This window comes from Trachypithecus francoisi, unplaced genomic scaffold, assembly GCF_009764315.1.
Source record: "Trachypithecus francoisi isolate TF-2019V2 unplaced genomic scaffold, Tfra_2.0 Lachesis_group13, whole genome shotgun sequence".
In the NCBI taxonomy this organism is placed as follows: domain Eukaryota; kingdom Metazoa; phylum Chordata; class Mammalia; order Primates; family Cercopithecidae; genus Trachypithecus; species Trachypithecus francoisi.
Window position 1 is genome coordinate 33,486,263 of NW_022681458.1, and position 24,119 is coordinate 33,510,381.

At 44.0% G+C, this 24,119-nt stretch overlaps 1 long non-coding RNA gene and 1 other non-coding gene across 2 annotated transcripts; one reads left to right on the forward strand and one right to left on the reverse strand.

Moving 5' to 3' along the window:
- Positions 1 to 2,275: 2,275 nt before the first annotated feature.
- Positions 2,276 to 2,382, forward strand: LOC117095581. Its single transcript, XR_004442098.1, has one exon. It is a non-coding gene; the product is annotated as a U6 spliceosomal RNA (small nuclear RNA).
- Positions 2,383 to 5,274: 2,892 nt separating this feature from the next.
- On the reverse strand, positions 5,275 to 22,725 carry LOC117095332. The gene is made up of 4 exons (XR_004441926.1): positions 22,587 to 22,725; positions 17,307 to 17,372; positions 9,276 to 9,400; positions 5,275 to 5,847 (listed from the first exon to the last, which is right to left on the reverse strand). It is a non-coding gene; the product is annotated as an uncharacterized LOC117095332 (long non-coding RNA).
- Between the last annotated feature and the right edge of the window lie 1,394 nt (positions 22,726 to 24,119).

Consider the following 24,119-nt stretch of genomic DNA (forward strand, 5'->3'; position numbering starts at 1 on the left):
GCAGTGAGCCGAGATCACACCATTGCACTTCAGCCTGGGCAACAAGAGTGAAACTTTGTCTCAAAAAAAAAAAAAAAAAAAAAAGTACAGTCAAGCAGGCGGGACGGGGTGGTTCACGCCTGTAATCCCAGCACTTTGGGAGGCTGAGGTGGGCAAATCACCTGAGGTCAGGAGTTCGAGACATGCCTGGCCAACATGGTGAAACCGCGTCCCTACTAAAAATACAAAAATTAGCTGGGCTTGGTGGCAGCCACCTGTAATCCCAGTTACTCGGGAGGCTGAAACAGAAGAATTGCTTGAACCCAGGAGGCGGAGGTTGCAGTGAACCAAGATCACACCACTGCACTCCCGCCTGGGCAACAAGAGCGAAACTCTGTCTCAAAACAAAACAAAACGAAACAAAACAAACCCCAAAGTACAGTCAGGCTGGCATGTGGCTCACAGCTATAGTCCCAGCACTTTGAGACTTTGGGAGGCTGAGGTGGGAGAATTGCTTAGCCCAGGGATGTCAAGGCTGCAGTGAGTTGCGTCACTGTGTTCCAGCTGGGGTGACAGAATGAGATCCTATCTCAAAATAAATAAATAAACAAAGATTTTAAAATATGGAAAAGTACAATCAGAGGACTAAGATTTATGTTCATGTATGTCCACTGCAACATTATTTATAATATCAGAACACTAAAAAAATAGAAATGTGTAACCATTCGTATGGCTAAATATCTTCACTTGATGAAAGATATGGTGTTTAAGAACATGTAATAAACCTTAACAAAAAAAACCTAAAAAGCAAGGTACTATTAAATTGTATGTACAGAATGATCTCAACTGTGTTTTTAAAATAAAAAAAGATTTAAAAAATAAAATATAAAAATTATATCTACTTGGGGAAGACTATGTTTTTTCAGGAGAATGTATTATATATAGAAAGAATGTTAAGGTTCACTAGGACTAGATAGAAGAACTTAATCATAAGATAAATACAGGCCGGGTGCAGTGGCTCACGCCTGTAATCCCAGCACTTTGGGAGACCAAGATGGGCAAATCACGAGGTCAGGAGATCGAGACTATCCTAACATGGTGAAAGTCCGTCTCTACTAAAAATACAAAAAAATTCGCTGGGCATGGTGGCGGGTGCCTGTAGTCCCAGCTACTCGGGAGGCTGAGGCAGGAGAATGGTGTAAGCCCGGGAGGCGGAGCTTGTAGTGAGCCCAGATCGCGCCACTGCACTCCAGCCTGGGAGACAGAGCCAGACTCCATCTCAAAAAAAAAAAAAAAAAAGATAAATACAAGTGAGGAAAGGAATTAGATAAAATAGTATGAAGTAAATAGAATTTAAGAATTCAAGGCTGAGTGCAGTGGTTCACGCCTGTAATCCCAGCACTTTGGGAGGCTAAGGTGGGTAGATCATTTGAGGTCAGGAGTTGGAGACCAGCCTGACTAACGTGGATAAACCTAAAAATAAAAATAAAAATTTGCCAGATGTGGTGGCACATGCCTGTAGTCCCAGCTACTCAAGAGGATGAGGCAGGAGAATCACTTGAGCCCAGGAGGCAGAGGTTGCAGTGAGCGAAGATCATACCACTGCACTCCAGCCTGGGCAACAGAGCAAGACTCAGTCTCAAAAAAAATAATTCAGGGAAATTGCATCATCTGTCTTTAATTTCTGACAAGTCAACTATGTTCACACAAACTGTATTTTCAATACAATGGAGGCCTGAAATGCAAACCAATGACTTCATTTGTTGCCGATCCACAGCAACAGTGATGGACTCTAACGCTGGAGGAAAAACTGGCTGCACCGCATTTATGAAGAGATGGTAAAGAAAATATGTGTATATATATATATATATTTTTTTTTTTTGAGACGGAGTCTCGCTGTGTCGTCCAGGCTGGAGTGCAGTGGCGGGATCTCGGCTCACTGCAAGCTCCGCCTCCCGGGTTCCCGCCATTCTCCCGCCTCAGCCTCCGAGTAGCTGGGACTACAGGCGCCCGCCACCGCGTCCGGCTTTTTTTTTTTTTTTTTTTTGTATTTTTAGTAGAGACGGGGTTTCACCGTGTTAGCCAGGAGGGTCTTGATCTCCTGACCTCGTGATCCGCCCGCCTCGGCCTCCCAAAGTGCTGGGATTACAGGCTTGAGCCACCGCGCCCGGCCGGTAAAGAATATATTAATCCTGACTATTACTATACCCTGGACAATTCAAGGGATTTTTCCAGAGTAATATTCATAGATCAGATGCAATTTTCATTTGACATATACTGTAGAATGTAACTTTTCATGCTAGTTTCAGCAGCACATATACTAAAATTGGAATGATGCAGAGAAGATCAGCATGTCCCCTGCATAAGGATGACATGCAATTTCATGAAGCGTTTCATATTTTAAAAATACCTATCAGGTACTACGCTTCGTACCTGGGTAATGAAATGTTCTGGACACCAAATTCTCGTGACATGAGTTTACCTATATAACAAAACTGAACAATGTGCCCCTGAACCTAAAATAAAAGTTAAAAAAGAAAAAAAAGAATGTAATCTTTGGTTAAAAAGTGACTCCTACCTTGATTTTAAGAAAACTTTTTATCATTTAGTTTAATTCCATTCAGGGATCATAAATAAATGTCTAATTTTTTAAAAAACATTGAGATAGAATTTACATAGCAGCATTCACCCTTTTAAAGTATAAATTTGTTTTGTTGTTGTTGTTCGTTTGTTTGAGGCAGAATCTTGCTCTGTCACCCAGACTGGAGTGCAGTGGCATGATCTCGGCTCACTGCAACCTCCACCTCCCCAGTTCAAGTGATTCTCCTGCCTCAGCCTCCCGAGTAGCTGGGATTACAGGCGCCTGCAACTAGGCCTGGCTAATTTTTTTTTTTTTTTTTTTGAGATGGAGTCTCGCTGTGTCGCCCAGGCTGGAGTGCCATGGCATGACCTCAGCTCACTGAAAGCTCTGCCTCCCGGGTTCATGCCATTCTCCTGCCTCAGCCTCCCAAGTAGTTGGGACTACAGGCCCCCACCACCACGCCCGGCTAATTTTTTTGTATTTTTAGTAGAGACAGGGTTTCACGGTGTTAGCCAGGATGGTCTTGATCTCCTGACCTCGTGATCTGCCCTCCTCGGCCTCCCAAAGTGCTGGGATTACAGGTGTGAGCCACCGCGCCCGGCCCATTTTTGCATTTTTAGTAGAGACAGTGTTTCACCATGTTGGCGAGGCTGGTCTCGAACTCCTGACCTCAAGTGATCTGCCCACCTTGGCCTCCCAAAGTGCTGGGATTACAGGCATGAGCCACCACGCTCGGCCTGGAACCTCCCTTTCCAGTTTGAATTCCCTCATGTCCTCCACTCACACCTCTGTATCTCCAGCATTACCTCCTCCTCCTCCTCCAGTTTAAATCCCACCCATTTTACAAGTCCCACTTCAAATCACCAGTTCTTTGATAAAGCCTTCCCAGGCTATCCCACCCCCAGAGACAGCTTCCCAAATTTCACTGCATACAGTAGCTGCACCATTTGTTTGGCAAATATTCTGCCTTTCTGGAGTATATTTATGGCACATTGTAGGCGCTGCATGTATGTTGAATGAATGAATGAAACTCTACACCAGATTATAAGCAAATTGAAAATCATGGCTTATGCTATGGTCTAATCCAGGGCTGTAGAGTGGTTGAGGGGAGATATATGGCAATCATGAAAATATTTGAAAAGCTTAGGAGCCCCAGGGAGGGAGGAACATTTCCCAGAGTCCTCTCTGTTTCCTTAGTTTAGAGCAATACCAATTTACCTTCTTGCTATGATCAAAATGTTTGTGTGCCTCAAAATTCGTATATTAAAAACCTAATCCTCAAGCTGATGGATGGCATTAGCAGGTGGGCCCATTGGTGAGAAGTGGCAATGTGCTAGCAGCCCTCACTCTCCGCGACTCCTCGGCCTCAGCATCCACTCTGGCAGCGCTTGAGGAGCCCTTCAGCCCGACACTGTACTGTGGAAGCCCCTCTCTGGGCTGGCCAAGGCAAGAGCCGGAGCTGACTCCCTCTGCTTGCTGGGAAGGTGCTGAGGGAGAGGCGTGGGCACGGGCTTGGCACACTCTGCACTGGGAGCCACCAGACGGCACCTCCGGCCCCAGGCAATGAGGGGGCTTAGCACCCGAACCAGCAGCTGCAGAGGTTGTGCCAGGTCCCCCAGCACTGCCGGCTCGCATGCACCACTCTTGAATTCTCGCGGGGCCTCAGCTGCCTCCCCGCGGGACAGTGCTCGGGACCTGCAGCCTGCAATGTCCCAGCCGCCCACTCTGCCGTGGGCTCCTGCGAGGTTGGAGAGCCTCCCCTACGAGCGCCATTCTCCACTCTGTGGTGCTCAGTCCCATCAACCGCCCAAGGGCTGAGGAGTGCGGGGGCACTGCGCGGGACTGGTGGGCAGCTTGGCCTGCAGCCCCGGTGCAGGATACACTGGGTGAAGCCAGCTGACGTCCTGAGTCTAGTGGGGACTTGGAGAACCTTCATGTCTAGCTAAGGGATTGTAAATGCACCAATCAGCACTCTGTCAAAATGGACCAATCAACTCTCTGTAAAACAGACCAATCAGCAGGATGTGGGAGGGGTCAGATAAGGGAATAAAAGCAGGCCCCCCGGCTAGCAGTGGCAACCTGCTAGGGTTCCTTTCCACACTAGTGGAGGGTTAGATCTTTTGCTCTTTGCAATAAATCTTGTTGCTCCTCACTCTTTGGGTCCACACGGCATTTATGAGCTGTAACACTCACCACGAAGGTCTGCAGCTTCACTTTTGAAGCCAGCAAGGCCATGAACCCACCCACCAGGAGGAATGAACAACTCCAGAAGCGCCACCTTTAAAAGCTGTAATACTCACCGGGAAGGTCTGCAGCTTCACTCCTGTCAGCGAGACCACGAACCCACCAGAAAGAAGAAGCTGCAGACACATCTGAACATCTGAAGGAACAAACTCTGGACACACCATCTTTAAGAACTGTAACACTCACTGCAAGGGTCTGTGACTTCCTTCTTGAAGTCAGCAAGACCAATAACCCACCAATTCTGGACACATGGTGAGGTTATTAGGTCATAAGAGGGGAGACCTCATGAATGGAATTAGTGCCCTCAGAAAGAGGCCCCAGAGGGCTGCCTCTCCCCTTCCACCACGTGACGACACAGAGAGGTGCTGCTCACCAAGCAGAAGGCAGGCCCTCTGTAGACACCACACCACATCTTCCGGTGTCTTTATCAAAGACTTTCCAGCCCCCAGAACCATGAGGAAACACATCGTTTTGTTTATTTACTTATTATTTATTTGCGACGGAGTTTCACTCTTGTTGCCCAGGCTGGAGTGCAATGGCACGATCTTGGCTCACCGCAACTGCTGCCTCCCGGGTTCAAGCGATTCTCCTGCCTCAGCCTCACCAGTAGCTGGGATTACAGCCATGCACCACCATGCCTGGCTAATTTTTGTATTTTTAGTGGAGATTGGTTTCACTATGTTGGCCAGGCTGGTCTTGAACTACTGACCTCGAGGCCCAGCACAGTGGCTCACGCCTGTAATCCCAGCACTTTGGGGGGCTGAGGTGGGCAGATCACCCAGTCAGTGTTATAGCAGCCCAAACAGACTGAAACACTCCTGCAAAAGCATGCCAAGAACAAAGGGCCTTTTCTTTTAGGGTCAGGATCAGTGATGGTTTTTAGCAACCATTTTGCCTTGGACCTTTCCTGTCCAACATCTCATGCTCTCTTGATTTGACACTCAGGTGTATGGCCAGCAGACTCCTACAGGGCCACTAACAGCTCCTCTGCAAAGTGCCCTGGTAGCACAAAGGTGTCAGTCCTTCCTCTCAGCCACGACTGCCTATGGAGAGAGGGACAGAAGTAACAAGTGAGAAGACCCCTCATATCTTCTCTCACTCTACCTCGTGATGCTGATATTCAAAATCTGTGGGCTCCTTTAGTCTGAGCATCACTAGTGTATTATGGTATGTTATAATACAGCATAATACAGTGTAGTGTAGTATAGTATATGATATTTGCTAATCTATTTTTCATTTGTTTAGGTTTCTGGAGGGATCCAGCTTCTGTTACTCTCTCGTCCCATAAGTTGGATACCACTATTTTATGTGTAATTCTATTATTATTTATTTATTTACTTATTTATTTTGAGATGGTGTCTTGCTCTGTTGCTCAGGCTGGGGTGCAGTGGTACGATCTCAGCTCACTGCAACCTCCGCCTCCCAGGTTCAAGCGATTCTCCTGCCTCAGCCTCCCAAGTAGCTGAGACTACAGGCGTCTGCCACCACGCCTGGCTAATTTTTGTATTTTTAGGAAAGACAGGGTTTCACCATGTTGGCCTCGGCCTCCCAGAGTGCTGGGATTACAGGTGTGAGCCACCGTGCCTAGCCTTGTGATTCGATTTTTCTAGCTAATGATAATCACTTTCTGAAAATAAGTGCTTTTACTTTTATCTTAATATTTTCAAAAAATATTTCTTTACCAGAACTTTTCCTTCATCAGTGAATAGCGTTCATTGGACAGTTCTTCCTGTGAACTGTCAAGGAAAAGGGAAAAGGAAACTTCTGGGTTACTTTGCCCTTACAATTCTAACTGCACATCCATGGACACATCACCAAATGCTATTTGTGGTCTCACATATTTGACAGATGAGTTGAAATGCTTTTCTGTAATTCAGCAAACATTTAACATGGGAACAGTGTGCTAGGCTTTTGTGAAATATATAGATGCATGAGAAAGTCTTGGCCACCCGTGGATGATAAGACACAAACAGATAATTTCAGAAGAACTATTTCAGGCATCCCTTCTGAGTCACCACTGGCAATAGATTGGGCCTTAGACCAAGAAAAACGGAACCCAAGATAAAAAAAAAAAAGTCCTTTCAATTTACTGGGCAACCAACCAAAACTATAGACTTTTCAGGTTTTAGACAACATTACAAAGAATCTTTCTTGATTATACATTTGCTCTTGTAGCAACTTAAAACGTTTTCTGTGTTTATAGTTAAAGTGCTGGTCATGTGACTGTTTTACCATTGGGGATAGATGTGGATTTTTACTTGTGTTTAATTGTGGAGAGTGAATACATAACTCCTCTCCTCCCCAGCTCCTGCCTACCTTTGGGGGAGTGCTGAGGGGGAATCAGGAAGGAACTAAAACACAAGGCTTTTCCTCCCATTTTACATTCAAACTTGTCTCACAGGAAATGAACAAAATAGTGTTTCTCAAATGTAACATTGTACTTCTCTGTGCTGTGGTACAAAAAGAGCTTTACAGGAATTTTTTTTAAAGGACAAATGTGGACTTGGATTTTCTTTTCTTCTCTTTCTTTTTTTTTTTGAGATAGAGTCTCACTCTGTCCCCGAGGCTGGAGTGCAGTGGAGCGATGTCGGCTCACTGCAACCTCCGACTCCAGAGTTCATGCAATTCTCCTGTCTCAGCCTTCTAAGTAGCTGGGATTACAGGCGCCTGCCACCACACCTGGCTAATTTTTGTATTTTTAGTAGAGACAGGGTTTCGCTATATTGGCCAGGCTGGTCTTGAACTCCTGACCTCACGTGATCCACCCATCTCAGCCTCCCAAAGTGTTGAAATTACAGGTGTGAGCCACCGCGCCTGGCCAAGAACTTGGATTTTCATTTCCTAGAGAATAAATGCCAAGCTCCTTTACATTCAAGATCTGCAAAATCTCATCCCAAATCATTTCCAGCTTTATCTACATATCCACCCTTACTCCATGTACCCAGCAATATCCTGTGAAGCATGTGGAATATTTTTATTTCCATATCTGGATTCCATTCCCCCCTTTAAAATGCCTTTCTATCTTTTCTTTCCTCACAATCCTACTGCTAAAATCCTCATCTTTCAAGGCACATCTTCAAAGAGGAGGCATCCATAAAGCATCCCACTCACCCTTCTCCAAACTAGTATTTCCCCTTTCCTGAATTTTAATAATTTTCTATAATTAAGAGTTATTGTGGTCGGAGTAGTGGCTCATGCCTGTAATCCAGCACTTTGGGAGGCTGAGGTGGGCACATCACGTGAGGTCAGGAGTTCGAGACCATCCTGGCTAACATGGTGAAACATCATCTCTACTAAAAATACAAAAATTAGCTGGACATGGTGATGCACGCCTGTAGTTCCAGCTACTCGGGAGGCTGAGGCAGGAGAATCACTTGACCCTGGGAAGCGGAGGTTGCAGTGACCTGAGATTGGCCACTGTTCTCCAGCCTGGGCGACAGAGTGAGACTCCATCTCAAAAAAAAAAAAAAAAAAAAGGCCGGGCACGGTGGCTCAAGCCTGTAATCCCAGCACTTTGGGAGGCCGAGACGGGCGGATCACGATGTCAGGAGATCAAGACCATCCTGGCTAATATGGTGAAACCCTGTCTCTACTAAAAAATACAAAAAAGTAGCTGGGCAAGGTGGCAGGCGCCTGTAGTCCCAGCTACTCGGGAGGCTGAGGCAGGAGAATGGCGTAAACCCAGGGGATGGAGCTTGCAGTGAGCTGAGATCTGGCCACTGCACTCCAGCCTGGGCGACAGACCGAGACTCCGTCTCAAAAAAAAAAAAAAAAAAAAGAAAAGAAAAGAAAAGAAAAAAGAAAAAAAGTTATTGCTTTTGTAATCAGAAATAAAAATTAAATGGTTTGCCTTTGCTTTATTGGTAAATTAAAACAAAGAAATAAAAACTAAAAAGTATGAAATAGCTTGCCAAATAAAACATGAACATAACTTTTTTTTTCTTTCTTTCTTTTTTTTTTTTAAGGCCAATTCGATGTTTGCTTACTGCAATGTCCTCCTCCCAGGGTCAAGTGATTCTTCTGCCTCAACCTCCCTAGTAGCTGGGGTTACAGGCACGTGCCACCACACCCAGCTAAATTTTGTATTTTTAGTAGAGACAGGTTTCATTGGCCAGGCTGGTCTTGAACTCCTGACCTCAGGTGATCCACTGGCCTCAGCCTCCCAAAGTGCTGGGATTACAGGTGTGAGCCACTGCGCCCAGCCTAAACTTTTGCACCTTGAATATAAGCAGAAGGACACAACTGATAACTGCCTAAGACGTGCATCAGCCTCATTCTCTGATCAATCTCTCCCCTTCTCCCACCTTCAGCCCCTACCCTCATTCCAAACACATAGCAATAAAAAGTTTACAAGAAGGGGAAATAAAAATGATATAGTTGGTTCAGAATGCAAAAACATACATACCTCCGTGGCACAGAAACAAACAAAAATTACACAGTGAAGAGAGCTGAATTGCAGCTGTATACCTACTTGTCTTCTGTTCATACGCCCAGGGTTTTGGCTCCCACAGGGTAGTGAAGAGTAGCAGTAGACAACATCACGCAGAGAGCTTTGAGGATGGGGACTAGCGATAGGGCTCCCTCTTGTGATGGAGCCTGAAAAAAAGTTGGATACCCCATGGCTTAAAGCTACGGAAGCAGAAGTCGGGAAAGAGGAATTCAGGGACAGAGCCTAATGTAGTGAAGGAATCAAAAGAAAAAATATAACATTTTAATGGAAGATTTTTTAAATGACAAATTAATGCATGTCATAGTCCTATGAATTTTTCTCAAATTGACATGTGAGTTTAATTTTTTGGTATTCCTGCCTTATTTTGATAGTGTAAATATGTGATATTGTGGTATTGTAAATATTGTGATATTTACAATATCATAGTAAGGCAGGAATACCACGAAAAAATGCCGTGTTTCTGCTTCTGAACTGAGGTCCCAGGCTGCTATGTGGAGGTAAAGGCAATACTGTCAGGTAGGAAAAAGAGCATGGAGGGAACAGGAAAGAGAAAATAGATAAAAGACTACAGCTCTTTCCGCTCAGAATAGCCTCCTGCAAAGTAAAATTCAGAACCACATTAAAATATTTTACATAAGAAAGAGTATGAATTCCACCTCCCCAGTTAAGAGTATGAATTCACTCTAGATAAAATTAGGCCTGGCGGCCGGGCGCGGTGGCTCAAGCCTGTAATCCCAGCACTTTGGGAGGCCGAGACGGGCGGATCACGAGGTCAGGAGATCGAGACCATCCTGGCTAACATGGTGAAACCCCGTCTCTACTAAAAAATACAAAAAACTAGCCGGGCGAGGTGGCGGGCGCCTGTAGTCCCAGCTACTCGGGAGGCTGAGGCAGGAGAATGGCGTAAACCCGGGAGGCGGAGCTTGCAGTGAGCTGAGATCCGGCCACTGCACTCCAGCCTGGGCAATAGAGCCAGACTCCTTCCCAAAAAAAAAAAAAAAAAAAAAATTAGGCCTGGCATGGTGGCTCTTCCCTGTAATCTCAACATTTTGAGAGGTCAAGGGTTTGAGACCAGCCTGGGCAACACAGTGTGGCCTTAACCTTAACCTAAAAATAAAAAAATTAGCCATGTGTAGTGGCTCACTTCTGCAGTTCCAACTACTCAGAAGGCTGAGGTGGGAGGATGGCTTGAGCCCGGGAGATTGAAGCGGCAGTGAGCCATGATGGTGCCACTGCACTCCAGCCTGGGCTGCAAAGCAAGACTTTCTCAATAGTAATAATTATGATAATAATGATAATACTTTTGTGGAACTGCTTGATAAGGAATTGAAAATAAATGTGCTTATGATACTTAAAGAGATAAAGATATTTCCTCCATTAAAAAAGGACAAGAAAGTAGGAAGCAAAAAAAAAAAAACTATTATGGAAGAAGAAAGAGGTAGATCTGAAAAAGAAACAAGTAGAAATTTAAAAATAGACATTAAAATTTAAAAATCAATGGCAAAAAATGAACTCTAGGCTGGATACCTTTGAAAAGGGGATTACTGGAATTGGAGTGGAGGAATTCACGCAATCATGACCAAAGACGAGAATAACATGAGAGAACCATGGAGGAGTATTGAGGTTAGATTGCAAGGATTCCAGAAGAAAATGAAGGGAAAGTTGAATTTTTACAAAAGTGTGTTACATACCCAAAAGGATAAAGAAGTCAAATCATGGCCAGGCGCGGTGGCTCAAGCCTGTAATCCCAGCAATTTGGGAGGCTGAGACGGACGGATCACAAGGTCAGGAGATCGAGACCATCCTGGCTAACATGGTGAAACCCCGTCTCTACTAAAAAATACAAAAAACTAGCCGGGCGAGGTGGCGGGCGCCTGTAGTCCCAGCTACTCGGGAGGCTGAGGCAGGAAGATGGCGTAAACCTGGGAGGCGGAGCTTGCAGTGAGCTGAGATCCGGCCACTGCACTCCAGCCCCGGCGACAGAGCGAGACTCTGTCTCAAAAAAAAAAAAAAAAAAAGTCAAATCATTACAGAACAATTTTAAAACATCAAGAACAACGAGAAAATCTTAAGGGCTATCAGAGATAAAAGACAGATTGGGGGAAAGGAATGACAATTAGGCAACTGTCTTCTCAACTGAGAGATTAAATGCCACAAAGAAGCCAGTGAAGTAGTATCTTCAAGGTGCTGAGGGAAAACAGTATCTACACTGCTGAACTACTGCAGTGTGGGTGCAAAATAAAACAAGCTTTCATTCTTTTCCACAAAAATATATTTAATAAGACTGTTATGTAAAATTAAACAATATTTTTGACATTTTGTCAATAATTCAAACTCTTACCAATAATTCAAACTCATTGATACCTAACTGGGAGTGCTTTGTATTTTGGAAGATTCCCTAAACTAAAAGTATATTCATGGCTGGGCACGGTGGCTCACACCTGTAATCCCAGCACTTTGGAAGGCCGAGGTGGGCAGATCACAAGGTCAGGAGTTAAAGACCAGTGCCCTCATGAAAGAGTTGGTGAAACCCCAACTCTACTAAAAATACAAAAATTAGCTGGGTGTGGTGGTGGGCGCCTGTAGTCCCACCTACTGGGGAGGCTAAGGCAGGAGAATCACTTGAACTGGGGAGGTGGAGGTTGCAGTGAGCTGAGATCATGCCACTGCCCTCCAGCCTGGGTGACAGAGTGAGACCCCGTCTCAAAAAATATATATATAATATATAATATATATAAAAAATATGTGTGTGTATATATATATTTACATGTTTACAACATATGTAAATATAACTGAAGGACCACTTCAAATGTTGAAATTCACAGAATTCTAAAGATTTATAGCCTAGAAGTATCATAAACTTGTCTACAGTCAAACATACTGTGCTAATTACGAAAAAATGTCTTAACAACTATTAAACCAAAGGGAGAAAAAAATTGAGGGGAAATATATGGTTTTAAAGTCCTGTGACAATCGGAAGATTAGTAATTGCGGGTTTTCCCATTAAAAGTAATGGCAAAAAACACAATTACTTTTGCACCAACCTAATAAAAAGTAATAATACAGGCCGGGCATAGTGGCTCAGGCCTGTAATCTTTGGGAGGCCAAGGCGGGCGGATCGCGAGGTCAGGAGATCAAGAGTATCCTGGCTAACACGGTGAAACCCTGTCTCCACTAAAAAAAAGAAAAATAAAAAAAAATTATTTGGGCATGGTGGCGGGCGCCTGTAGTCCCAGCTACTGGGGAGGCTGAGGCAGGAGAATGGCGTAAACCCGGGAGGCGGAGCTTGCAGTGAGCCGAGATCGCGCCCCTGCACTCCAGCCTGGGCGACAAAGCGAGATTCCGTCTCAAAAAAAAAAAAAAAGTGGCCGGGCGCGGTGGCTCAAGCCTGTAATCCCAGCACTTTGGGAGGCCGAGACGGGCGGATCACGAGGTCAGGAGATCGAGACCATCCTGGCTAATACGGTGAAACCCCGTCTCTACTAAAAAATACAAAAAAACTAGCCGGGCGAGGTGGCGGGCGCCTGTAGTCCCAGCTACTCCGGAGGCTGAGGCAGGAGAATGGCGTAAACCCGGGAGACGGAGCTTGTAGTGAGCTGAGATCCGGCCACTGCACTCCAGCCTGGGCGACAGAGCGAGACTCCGTCTCAAAAAAAAAAAAAAAAAAAAGTAATAATATAAAATCGATTTAATGACCAGAATTTCTTATGGAATCCCTGATTGTCACTTTTGGCAGCTTAACCCCATTTGTCAGAAGGTAGTGTGCTATACTGTCAGAAATTCTCCACTGTCTCATCAGAGCCATGCCAAATGCAGTAAAAGAACCCTGGCTGAAAGTTAGGAAGTTGATGTTAGCAACTTGGAGTGCTGCACACACCTTCTCCATAGAGGCTGTATCCTGATGCTTATATGTATCCCTGAAAGATTTAAAGGCCTGTCACCCTTTCATATCAAAAAATACCTTCTCAACATGCTTTAAAATGGTTCCTTACTTTGGCGGAGGGAGACAACCACATACATCCTATACAGAAATTTATCACAATAAGGTTCCAAATCCTATTTTATATTTTAAACTACACTATGGTAATATTTAAACCATTCCATTCCAGACAATATTCCACACTAGAACAGTAAATATCTTTAAAAAAAAAAAAAACAAAAAAAAAAAAAAAACAAAAACAACAAAACTGGTCAGGCACGGTGACTCATGCCTGTAATCCCAGCACTTTGGGAGGCAGAGGCCGGCAGATCACAAGGTCCGGAGTTGGAGACCAGCCTGGCTAACATGGTGAAACCCTGCCTCTACTAAAAATACAAAAATTAGCCGGGCATGGTGGCATGCACCTGTAATCCCAGCTACTCGGGAGGCTGAGGCAGGAGAATCGCTTGAACCTGGGAGGCGGAGGTTGCAGTGAACCGAGATTGAGACACTGCACTCCAGCCTGGGTGACAGAGTGAGACTCCATCTCGAGAAAAAGAAAAAAGCAAACAAACAAACAAAAAACTGCATATAGTCTCTCTCTCTCTCTCTCTCTCTCTCTCTCTCTCTCTCTCTCTCTCTCTCCAGGCCGTGGCTGATGCTCACCAAGGATGGCAGCACTGGTGTGAACAAAGAGGCTGCTTAAAGTCAGTGCCCATTCTGATAGGCCAGTGCCCTATTCTGGCTGGTGAGTGCCCACGCTATCCTAGGGGTAAATACCTTTAATATAGCTCCTGAACACTTCCTTACTTGCTAGTAAATACTGTTACCCCAAAGCCCAAGTATCTGCCAGTTATCTCTCCCAGAACACCCTCTCACCTCCCCTATCTCTCCACGGCTCCCCCCCCACCACAATCCTTCTATCCTCCTTCAACAGCCCCTCCCCCCTACTCCACCTGCAGGAAGAGAGCATCCTGATTAGTCAGCTCAGTTTGATTCCAGGGCCCTGGTTGTTACATATTTTGAATAATACCTTGTATTGTAGCAGGTCTTCTTGAAAGTGGCAAGAGGAAAAGTGACTCAGATACATTTGTACACAGAAAACAGATTTTAGCACACAAATTGATAAATTATGTCAGAAAATTTAACAATTGTGAAAAAAATTATGGGGTGAGGGTGCTTAAAAGAATGTTAAATTAAACCTCCAGAAAACACTATTATGATGGAGTGGGGGATGAAGTTATACAACAAATTATTCAAGCATACTTTAAATGTCACGATGTGTTTAAGAAAAGATAAAAACAGTAAACAGCTTTCGATTTTGTTAGAAAAAGTATTTTGTGGCCGGGCGTGGTGGCTCACACCTGTAATTCCAACATTTTGGAAGGCCACGGCAGGTGGATCACCTGAGATCAGGAGTTCGAGACCAGCCTGGTCAACATGGTGAAACCCCGTCTCTGCTAAAATATAAAAATTAGCCAGGGGTGATGGTGTGCCCCTGTAATCCCAGCTACTCCAGAGGTTGAGGTATGATAATTGCTTGAACCCAGGAGGCTGCGGTTGCAGTGGGCCGAGATCATACCACTGCACTCCAGCCTGGGTGACAGAGTGAGACCCTGCTCCAAAAAAAAAAAAAAAAAGGAAAAAAGAAAAAAGCATTTTATTAAATAATATACATGTAAAAAAATTTAAAGTCCATTATAAAAGAATCGAATTGTATAGCCCCCAATAAGAAAAAGAAAGAAAATATAGGAAAATGTATCAAACCAATTGGTTAGTCCAGGCAAACAAGATAGGTTGTGTTAAGGCAATGATGGAGAAGAAAAAAGGAAAGCAAAAGATAATAAACAGAAAGCTTCCACTGAACGAGCTTTTAAAAATACCCATGCTCTTTGGAACACTTGTGCAGTTCGTGGGAATGTAAAATGATGCAGCTGCTATGGAAAACAGAATGGAGGTTCCTCAAAAAATTAAAAATATACTTACCATATGATCCAGCAATTCCACTTCTAGCTACATATCCAAAATAATTGAAAGCAGGATTTCAAAGAGATATAGTATTTGCACACCAGTGTTCACCATGGCGTTATTCACAATAGCTAAGATGTGGAAACAATCTAAATGCCCACTGATAGATGAACGGATAAAGAAAATGTGTTATGTACATACCATGAAATATTATTCAGCCTTAAAAAGGAAGGAAATGCCAACACATGCTACAACATAGATGAGCCTTGAGGACATTATGCTACGTGACATAAGCCACAAAAGACAAATACTGTATGATTCCACTTATATGAGGCATCTAAAGTAGTCAAACTCATAGAAACAAAAAGTAGAATGGTGGTCGCCAGGAGCTGATGAGAAGGGTAAGTGAGGAGTTGTTTAATGGGTGTAGATGGCCGGGAGCAGTGGCTCACGCCTGTAATCCCAGCACTTTGGGAGGCCAAGGTGGGTGGATCACAATATCAGGTGTTTAAGACCAGCCTGGCCAATATGGTGAAACCCCATCTCTACTAAAAATACAAAAAGTAGCTGGGCGTGGTGGCAGGCGCCTTAGTCCCAGCTACTTGGGAGGCTGAGGCAGGAGAATCGCTTGAACCTGGGAGGCGGAGTTTGCAGTGAACTGAGATCGTACCACTGCACTCCAGCCTGGGCAACAGAGTGAGACTCTGTCTCAAAAAAAAAAAAAAAAAGAAAAGGCGTAGAGATTCAGCTTTGCAAGATGAAAAAGTTCTGGAAATCTGTTGCATCACAATGTAAATTTACTTAACACTACTAAACTCTACACTTAAAAGTGATTAAGATGGCAAATTTTACATTGTGGGTTTGTTGTTGTTTGTTTTACCACAATTAAAAAAAATACCCATTCTTAGGATCTAAGTAATTTTTTTCTTTCTTTTTTTTTTTTCGTTTTTTGAGATGCAATCTTGCTCTGTCACCTAGGCTGGAGTGCAGGGGCACGATCTCAGCTCACTGCACTCCTGGGTTCAAGTGATTCTTCTGCCTCAGCCTCCCAAGTAGCTGGGACTACAGGCATGTGCCACCAGGCCCGGCTAATTTTTGTATTTTCAGTAGAGATGGGTTTCACCATGTTGGACAGGCTGGTCTGGAACGCCTGACCTTATGATCTGCCCACCTTGGCCTCCTGAAGTGCTGGGATTACAGGCATGAGCCACTGTGCCTGGCTGATCCAAGCAATTTCAATTTAAAGTCTCTATGGGAACAGGGAGCAAATTCCCTTTGCTCTCTGCCTGGGTATTCCTGAACCTTTTTTAAAGCTTCCCAGATAACTTTTTATATACAGCCAAGGTGAAAGTAATTGAAGTCTGCATTTCCTTTAACAAACTTACCTATGGCCTGGCCCGTGGCTCACGCCTGTAATCCTAACACTTTGGGAGGCCAAGGCGGGAGGATCACCTGAGGTCGGGAGTTTGAGACCAGCCTGACCAATATGGAGAAACTCCATATCTACTAAAAATACAAATTAGCTGGGCATGGTGGCGCATGCCTATAGTCCAGCTACTCGGGAGGCTGAAGCAGGAGATTTGCTTGAACCTGGGAGGCGGAGGTTGCAGTGAGCCAGAGGTTGCAGTAAGCTGAGATTGCGCCATTGCCCTCCAGCCTGGGGAGAGAGGGAGACTCCGTCTCAAAAAAAAAAGAAAAAAGAAAAATAATAATAATAAAAAAGAAGCTTATCTAAAACAAAATCATGAATTTGAAACAAAATTTGAAAAGAAGAGTGGGAAAGAGAGTTTGGAAAGATAAATATAAAGCAAATAGAGGGCCGGGTGCGGCCGCTCACTCCTGTAATCCCAGCACTTTGAGAGGCCGTGGCAGGCAGATTACCGGAGGTCAAGAATTCGAGACCTACCTGGCCAACATGGTGAAAACCCTTCTCTACTAAGAATACAAAAATTAGCCAGGTGTGATGGGGCACATCTGTAATCCCAGCTACTCAGGAGGCTGAGGCAGAAGAATCGCTTGAACCTGGGAGGCGGAGGTTGCAGTGGGCCAAGGTAGTGTCATTGCACTCCAGTCTGGGCAGCAGAGTGAGATTCCATCTCAAAAAAAATAAATCATACAGCAGGTGGAGGCCCAGGCTTTGAGGGAAGCTCAGCTTCTTCACTCACTGTATGTGATAGCTGGGGCCTCACTTCTCAACTTGCAATGGACAGAGCGCAGTGGAGCTTCTTAACCTGGATGGGAGAAGGGAGAAGGGAGATGGATTTGCAGATGCATTCATGTGGAGACAGTTATCTTTAAACTTATATTGTGCCATTATAAATGAGAACAACTACAGCCTTCCCTGGGATAGAATGGGGAAGTTCAATAATTTCCATAATTTAAAACAAAGCAGTAAGTCAAAGTCAAAGATTCCTAAAAGGATTTTAATTACTGCAAGAGTATAGAGTCCCTTCAAACAGACTCCCTTTCTAAAAACACAGCAATCCTAGCTCTGGGGAATAAATGTAATACTGATTGAAACCATAATGATGAGTAAGAATGGAAAAAAGAGCTATGTAATTTAAATCAGCATTTTCTTTTAAAAGTATCTATTTTTTTTAAAAGAAAGAAAAATTATTTCCAAATATGTTTGTTGTCCTATCCTCATTCTACAGACACATTCATAGACATTTCTCTCAAGGTTCTCCTTGAAGAGAGACAGCATCTCCTAGACAAGAAGAAATTACATTTTGCAAGGTTTTGAATGAGAACATGCCTCCAAATCAAACGTGTGTGTTGTCTTAATGGTTAAAATAGGCTCTTGGTTGACAAAGGCAGATTTGATCCTTCTATCAAATAAAGCATGTTTTGATGATTAAAATGTTTGTATACATAGCAATAATCAGAAAGAACACTTTCATTTGTTGAATCCATTTTTCCTCTATCTCTTCTTTCCTGTCTTCCTTGAGTTGCCCATAAGGGCCAGGCAGGTGGTACAAAATAGAGGAAAGTGTTCGATGCAAGAGTAGGGATGCTGGGGTGGTGATGAACTGGAGAGTGGAGACTCCATCTACAACGAGAAGCCACTGGTCAGCAAGAGCCAGTGGGTGCCTTGCAGGAATGCTGGCCCAGTGCTAAGAGATTATCCTGTAACTCAAATAAGCCAGAATTCTTCATATGCATATGAAATCTCTCAGGTTCCAAATGGTTGCAATCCATTTAAACATTTGTTTAAACCAGGCAAGCCAACAGTGAGTGACCAGATTGCAGTCTTTGACTTAACCTGTTTAAGCTCAACTTTCTCATCTAGATCAAGGGGCTACAATACAGATGAATACTTTTTAAAAAATAATAAAAGTTGAACTCATTGAGTCCTTACTTTGTGCTAGACCATGTTTGAAATACTTTATAAATATTAATTCATGGCTGGGCGCAGTGGCTCATGCCTGTAATCCCAGCACTTTGGGAGGCTAAAGAGATCTAGACCATCTTAGCTAACGTGGTGAAACCCCGTCTCTACTAAAAATACAAAATGTTAGCCAGGCGTGGTGGTGGGTGCCCGTAGTCCCAGCTACTCAGGAGGCTGAGGCAGGAGAATGGTGTGAACCTGGGAGGCGGAGCTTGCAGTGAGCGTCTCTCTGCCTGGGTATTTCTGGATCTTTTTTAAAACTTTCCAGATAATTTTTTATATACACACAGACACACATATATACAGGCTGGGCTCAGTGGCTCAGGTCTGTAATCCTAGCACTCTGGGAGGCCAAGTTGGGCGGATTGCTTGAACTCAGGAGTTTGAGACCAGCATGGGCAACATGGTGAGCCATCGTCTCTATAAAAACATACACACACACACACACACACACACACAAATTAGCTGGGCATGGTGGTACGTCCCAGCTACTCGGGAGGCTGGGCAACAGAGTGAGAACCTGTTTCAGAAAAAAAAAAAAAAAAAAAAATCTAGTTTTGCCCAAAGTGAGAATCTTCATAGCAAGCAACACCCTTCCCCTCCCCACTCTTCACACCTAATACTTATCCCCTATGTCCCTCATTTTATTGAAATAAATATTTCTTGGCAGCAGTGCTAGGCGGGCCCAGGCTAGACTCTGTGTAGGGAATCAAGGACGAACCAGACGTGGAATTGCCCTGCAGTAGTTCACCATTGTCAAGAGAAAAAAACAAGAAATTACAGTAATAACAGAGAGAAAGGGGAAAGTGTCATAAGGAACACAGCTAAAGTGTTTGGAAATTTAAAGGAGAGAGATCACTTCCAGCTGCACCCTTAATCACATACTGCCTCACATCTCTTGTATTATTGTCTTGTCTGGTTATTAATTCCTGTGTTATTAAACAACAGCAAGCCAGTCACACTGAATAATTCATGGTGTTGCTTCTTCCTCCACATCCAGATCATCAGCTCCTCCAAGTCAGGATTAGAGACTCTGATAGGCACATTTCAGGGGCTAATATCTATAGCCCTTTTTTTTTTTTTTTAATTTTGAGGTGGGTGGAGTCTCGCTCTGTTACCCAGGCTAGTGACAGAGCTGGTCTCAAACTCCTAAGGCTAGAATGGTCTCAAACTCCCAGGCTAGAATGCAGTGGTGTGATTTTGGCTCACTGCAACCTCCACCTTCTGAGTTCAAGCAATTCTCCTGCCTCAGCCTCCTGAGTAGCTGGGATTACAGGCACGCACCATCTTGCCCGGCTAATTTTTGTATTTTTAGTAAAGATGGGGTTTCACCATATTGGCCAGGCTGGTCTTGAACTCCTGACCTCAAGTGATCCACCTGCCTCGGCCTCCCACAGTGCTGGGATTACAGGTGTGAGCCACGCGCCCAGCCTATCTATAGCCTAAAGAACACCTGCTTCAGCAGAAGAGACCACTAATAAAATGTTATGGGAATAAAGCCTGTAATAATATAGTCTTTTATTAGCTTACTAATATTTCTTCAATTCATTCAACAAAACACAAAATTCAAAGTGATAAATACAAGACTGCTTTTCAGCTGGGCACGGTGGCTCACACCTATAATCCTAGCACTTTGGGAGACCGAGGCGGGTGGATCACCTGAGGTCGGGAGTTCAAGGCCAGCCTGACCAACATGGAGAAACGCTGTCTCTACTAAAAGTACAAAATAAGCTGGGTGTGGTGGCGCATGTCTATAATCCCAGCTACTCGGGAGGCTGAGACAGGAGAATTGCTTGAACCTGGGAGGAAGAGGTTGCGGTGAGCCGAGATCGTGCCATTGCACTCCAGCCTGAGCAACAAGAGTGAAACTCCATCTCGGGAAAAAAAGAAAAAAGAAAAAGAAGACTACTTTTCCCTATAGTCACCTTTTTTTTCTTCTAGTGGGAAAAAATGTTTTCCCATTGCTGTTTCCTGGTTCCAGTGATGGACATCTCAGTTGGGTTTGTTCTCTCCTCTTGGCTACACAGAAATGTTAAATAAAGGTGGCTAACTGTAATAGTAAATATACCTTGGGTGTTTAGACTGTTTTTATATAGTAATCTCAGACTCTTCTGAGAGCTCTTTTGTGTGTGCACCACCAGAGTATTGCCTTTTGGCATTATTTCCAAGTCTTTCTGAAAAACATGCTATGTTTCCTTTTTTCGTTTCTGATTTTTAAATGACAGATGGTTAGGAAATGTCTTCTTTACTCTTATAATTATTTTCCCCAGTTTTTCTCCATTAAACAGCAATTACTCTCCTGCATAATCTTCCTAAGTAGTTATTTTCTAGCTCCTGAAGAGCATAATCACCATGAATGCATTCATCTTATGCACGTCATGGTTTTTCTCAGCGTGAAACTTCTACTGAATATACCACAGTAACTAACATAGACACTTAAACATGTTTGGTAGTTAACTTTTTATAAGTGGACCAAATTTTTAGATGAAACATTCATCTGTTTTACAAAGGGTCGTTTTCCTGGAATCTATCCAAAAGTATCTTCAAAGGGAAATTAGAAATATGATTACCATGTTTTAAATATTTTCCAAGGGAGTAGTGGAGTGATAAAAATCTTTTTCCTCTGGCTTAAATTATATCACATTTATACCATGCTAAGCAGTTTACAAAACATGCAAATTATCTGCTTTGTGGAGAAGTAAAACCCCTTGTAAATTTATTTCTTCATGCTAGCAATATAAAATACACTTTAACTTACATTATACCAAACAAACTTCCTTTGTATTAATTAATTAATTTATTTATTTGAGAGGGAATTTTGCTCTGTTGCCCAGGCTGGAGTGCAGTGGCGTGATCTCGGCTCACTGCAACCTCTGCCTCCTGGGTTCAAGTGATTCTCCTCCCTCAGCCTCCGAAGTAGCTGGGATTACAGGCACTTGCCACCAGGCCTGGCTAATTTTTGTATTTTAAATAGAGACGGGGTATCACCATGTTGGCCAGGCTGGTCTCAAACTCCTAACCCCAGGTGATCTGCCCGCCTTGGGCTCCCGAAGTACTGGGATTACGGATGTGAGTCACCAGGCTCGGCCCCCAAAAAACTTGAGATTTAACTGTTAAACATATAAGTCAAACTATAACACAGTAGTGAAAACAGAAACAAGCAGTTGTATCTTCAGAAGAATTATAACTTATCTAAAAGCTTGGAAGCAGTCAATGAAATATCAAAAAACAAAAATAAGAGATTTGATAATTTGTGAATTGTAATATTAAAGGTGATTTTGACAGGCCACATTATTTTACCAGAAGCCACTCATGATGAATTTAGAAGAAATGTTATTCTTGGCATTTGGTGTTCAGCAATGTCTACATTTTACAAATAATCTCAAAAGCCAATGACACACAGAATTTTTTGCTTTTGTTGTTGAGTCAAAGTTTGAATTCTGTGTAAGGCATTGTATCCCTGAGAGAGCCCCTCACTAAAAAGTAGGCTGGGCATGGTGGCTCATGGCTGTAATCCCAGCACTTTGGGAAGCTGAGGCAGGTGGATCAACTGAGGTCAGGAGTTCAAGACAAGCCTGGCCAACATGGTTTAACCCCACCTCCACTAAAAATACAAAAATTAGCCAGGTGTGGTGGTACATATCTGTAATCCCAGGTACTTGGGAGGCTGAGGCAGGAGAATCACTTGAACCTGGGAGGTGGAGGTTGCAGTGAGCCAAGATCACGCCACTGCACTCCAGCCTAGGTGACAGAGCGAGAAGTCATCTCAAAAAAAAAAAAAAAAAAAAGGGAGGGGGGGAGGGATTGCATTGGGAGTTATACCTGATATAAATGGTGAATTGATGGGTGCTGATGAGTTGATGGGTGCAGCACACCAACATGGCACAAGTATACATATGTAACAAACCTGCACGTTATGCACATGTACCCTAGAACTTAAAGTATATAAAAAAAAAAAGTATCCTATCTGAACCACGGTCTTAGTCTGTGCTGCTATAACAAAATGCCACAGATTGGGTAATTTATTTATTAAAAAACCCAGAAATCTATATCTTACAGTTCTGAAGGCTGAGAAGTCCAAGATGAAGGCACCAGCAGGTTTGTTGCCTGGTGAGGACCCAGTCTTTACTTTCATGAATGTTGCATCCTCAGGAGGGAGGAACGGTGTGACCTCACATGGCAGAGGGCAGAAGGGGAAAAGGGCTGAATGCAATTGATCAAGCTTTTTGGTAGGTCAGTCAAGCCTAATGCCACTCGTGAGGGCTCTACTCTCATGACTTAATCACCTCTGGAAAGCTCCATTTCTTAACACTGTGACGTTGGTGATTCTGTTTCAAAACATGAGATTTGGAGGGAACACAGACCTTCAAACCACAGTAGACTTCTTGCACCTGAATTTCAGTGTGGTCTGGTCACTTACTGTGACAGACTCACCCTCCAGAAGTCACACGTTAGTGTGTTTGTACGAAGGAAAGCATACTATTTCTCAAATATGGAGACTACAAAAGGTCTTACTCAGCCCAGGCGCGGTGGCTCACACCTATAATCCCAGCACTTTGGGAGGTCAAGGCAGGCGGATCACAAGAGGCCAGAAGTTCGAGACTAGAGACATGGCAAAACCCAGTTTCTACTAAAAATATAAAAATTAGCCGGGTGTAGTGGCAAGTGCCTGTAATCCCAGCTACTTAGGAGGCTGAGGCAGGAGAATCGCTTGAACCCGGGTGGTGGAAGTTGCAGTGAGCCAAGATTGCCCCACTGCACTCCAGCCTGGGTGACAGAGTGAAACTCTGTCTCAAAAAAAAAAAAGGTCTCACCTAGAATGCATTTCTGGAGAATAGTATTAGTGCTGAAAAATACTATAGAATGGAGATAAAAGAAAGATAAATGGGAAGTTAGTGAATTTCTGGAGATAGTCTCCAAATCAGAACTCTCTCTAATTGGTTCAGGAGAATTGCAACTTGAAATACAAATGGTAATATTCAAGAGAAATAGAAGAAAGAAAGAGGCAGAAGACCCTTTCTCAGAGTCACACAGAACAACAATGACAAACAAGCTAGTGACCATATGATCTCTCCAGGCAGTATCAGCAACAAACGAAGCTAAGCAATGCCCAGAGTTACTCAGACAGGCAATGTCCATGGCTACACACCTCAGGAATGGCGACAGCCCTCCCGGCCACCCCTGCATTCCTGCGTGCTGTCGCTTCTCCTTCCTGCTTCTCCCTGAGCCTGACCCACCTCATCGCCCGATGCTGGACTGCCTGGCCCTGCAGCTGGCCTCCCAGGCTCCAGTCTGTCCCATGGCCAAACTGTGAAGTACCTTCTTCTGAGGTTGCTCCGTAAAATACAGGTGTGTTTGTGTCCCTCCGAGCTTTAAACTACTTCAGGGAATGGCCTATTGCCTTCACCAGACTATTCCTACTTCATAATTGTGATTCACGCCCCTCAGGATCTGGTCTTAAGCCCCCTTTCGTCACACCCTTCTCTCTGGTGAGAGGAGTTCCCCAAGGTTCCGTCATGGAGGAGCCGGACTATTCCCATCTCCACTGGGAGTTCCTGTTGGGGTATTCCTCTCCCCATCTCAATCACAT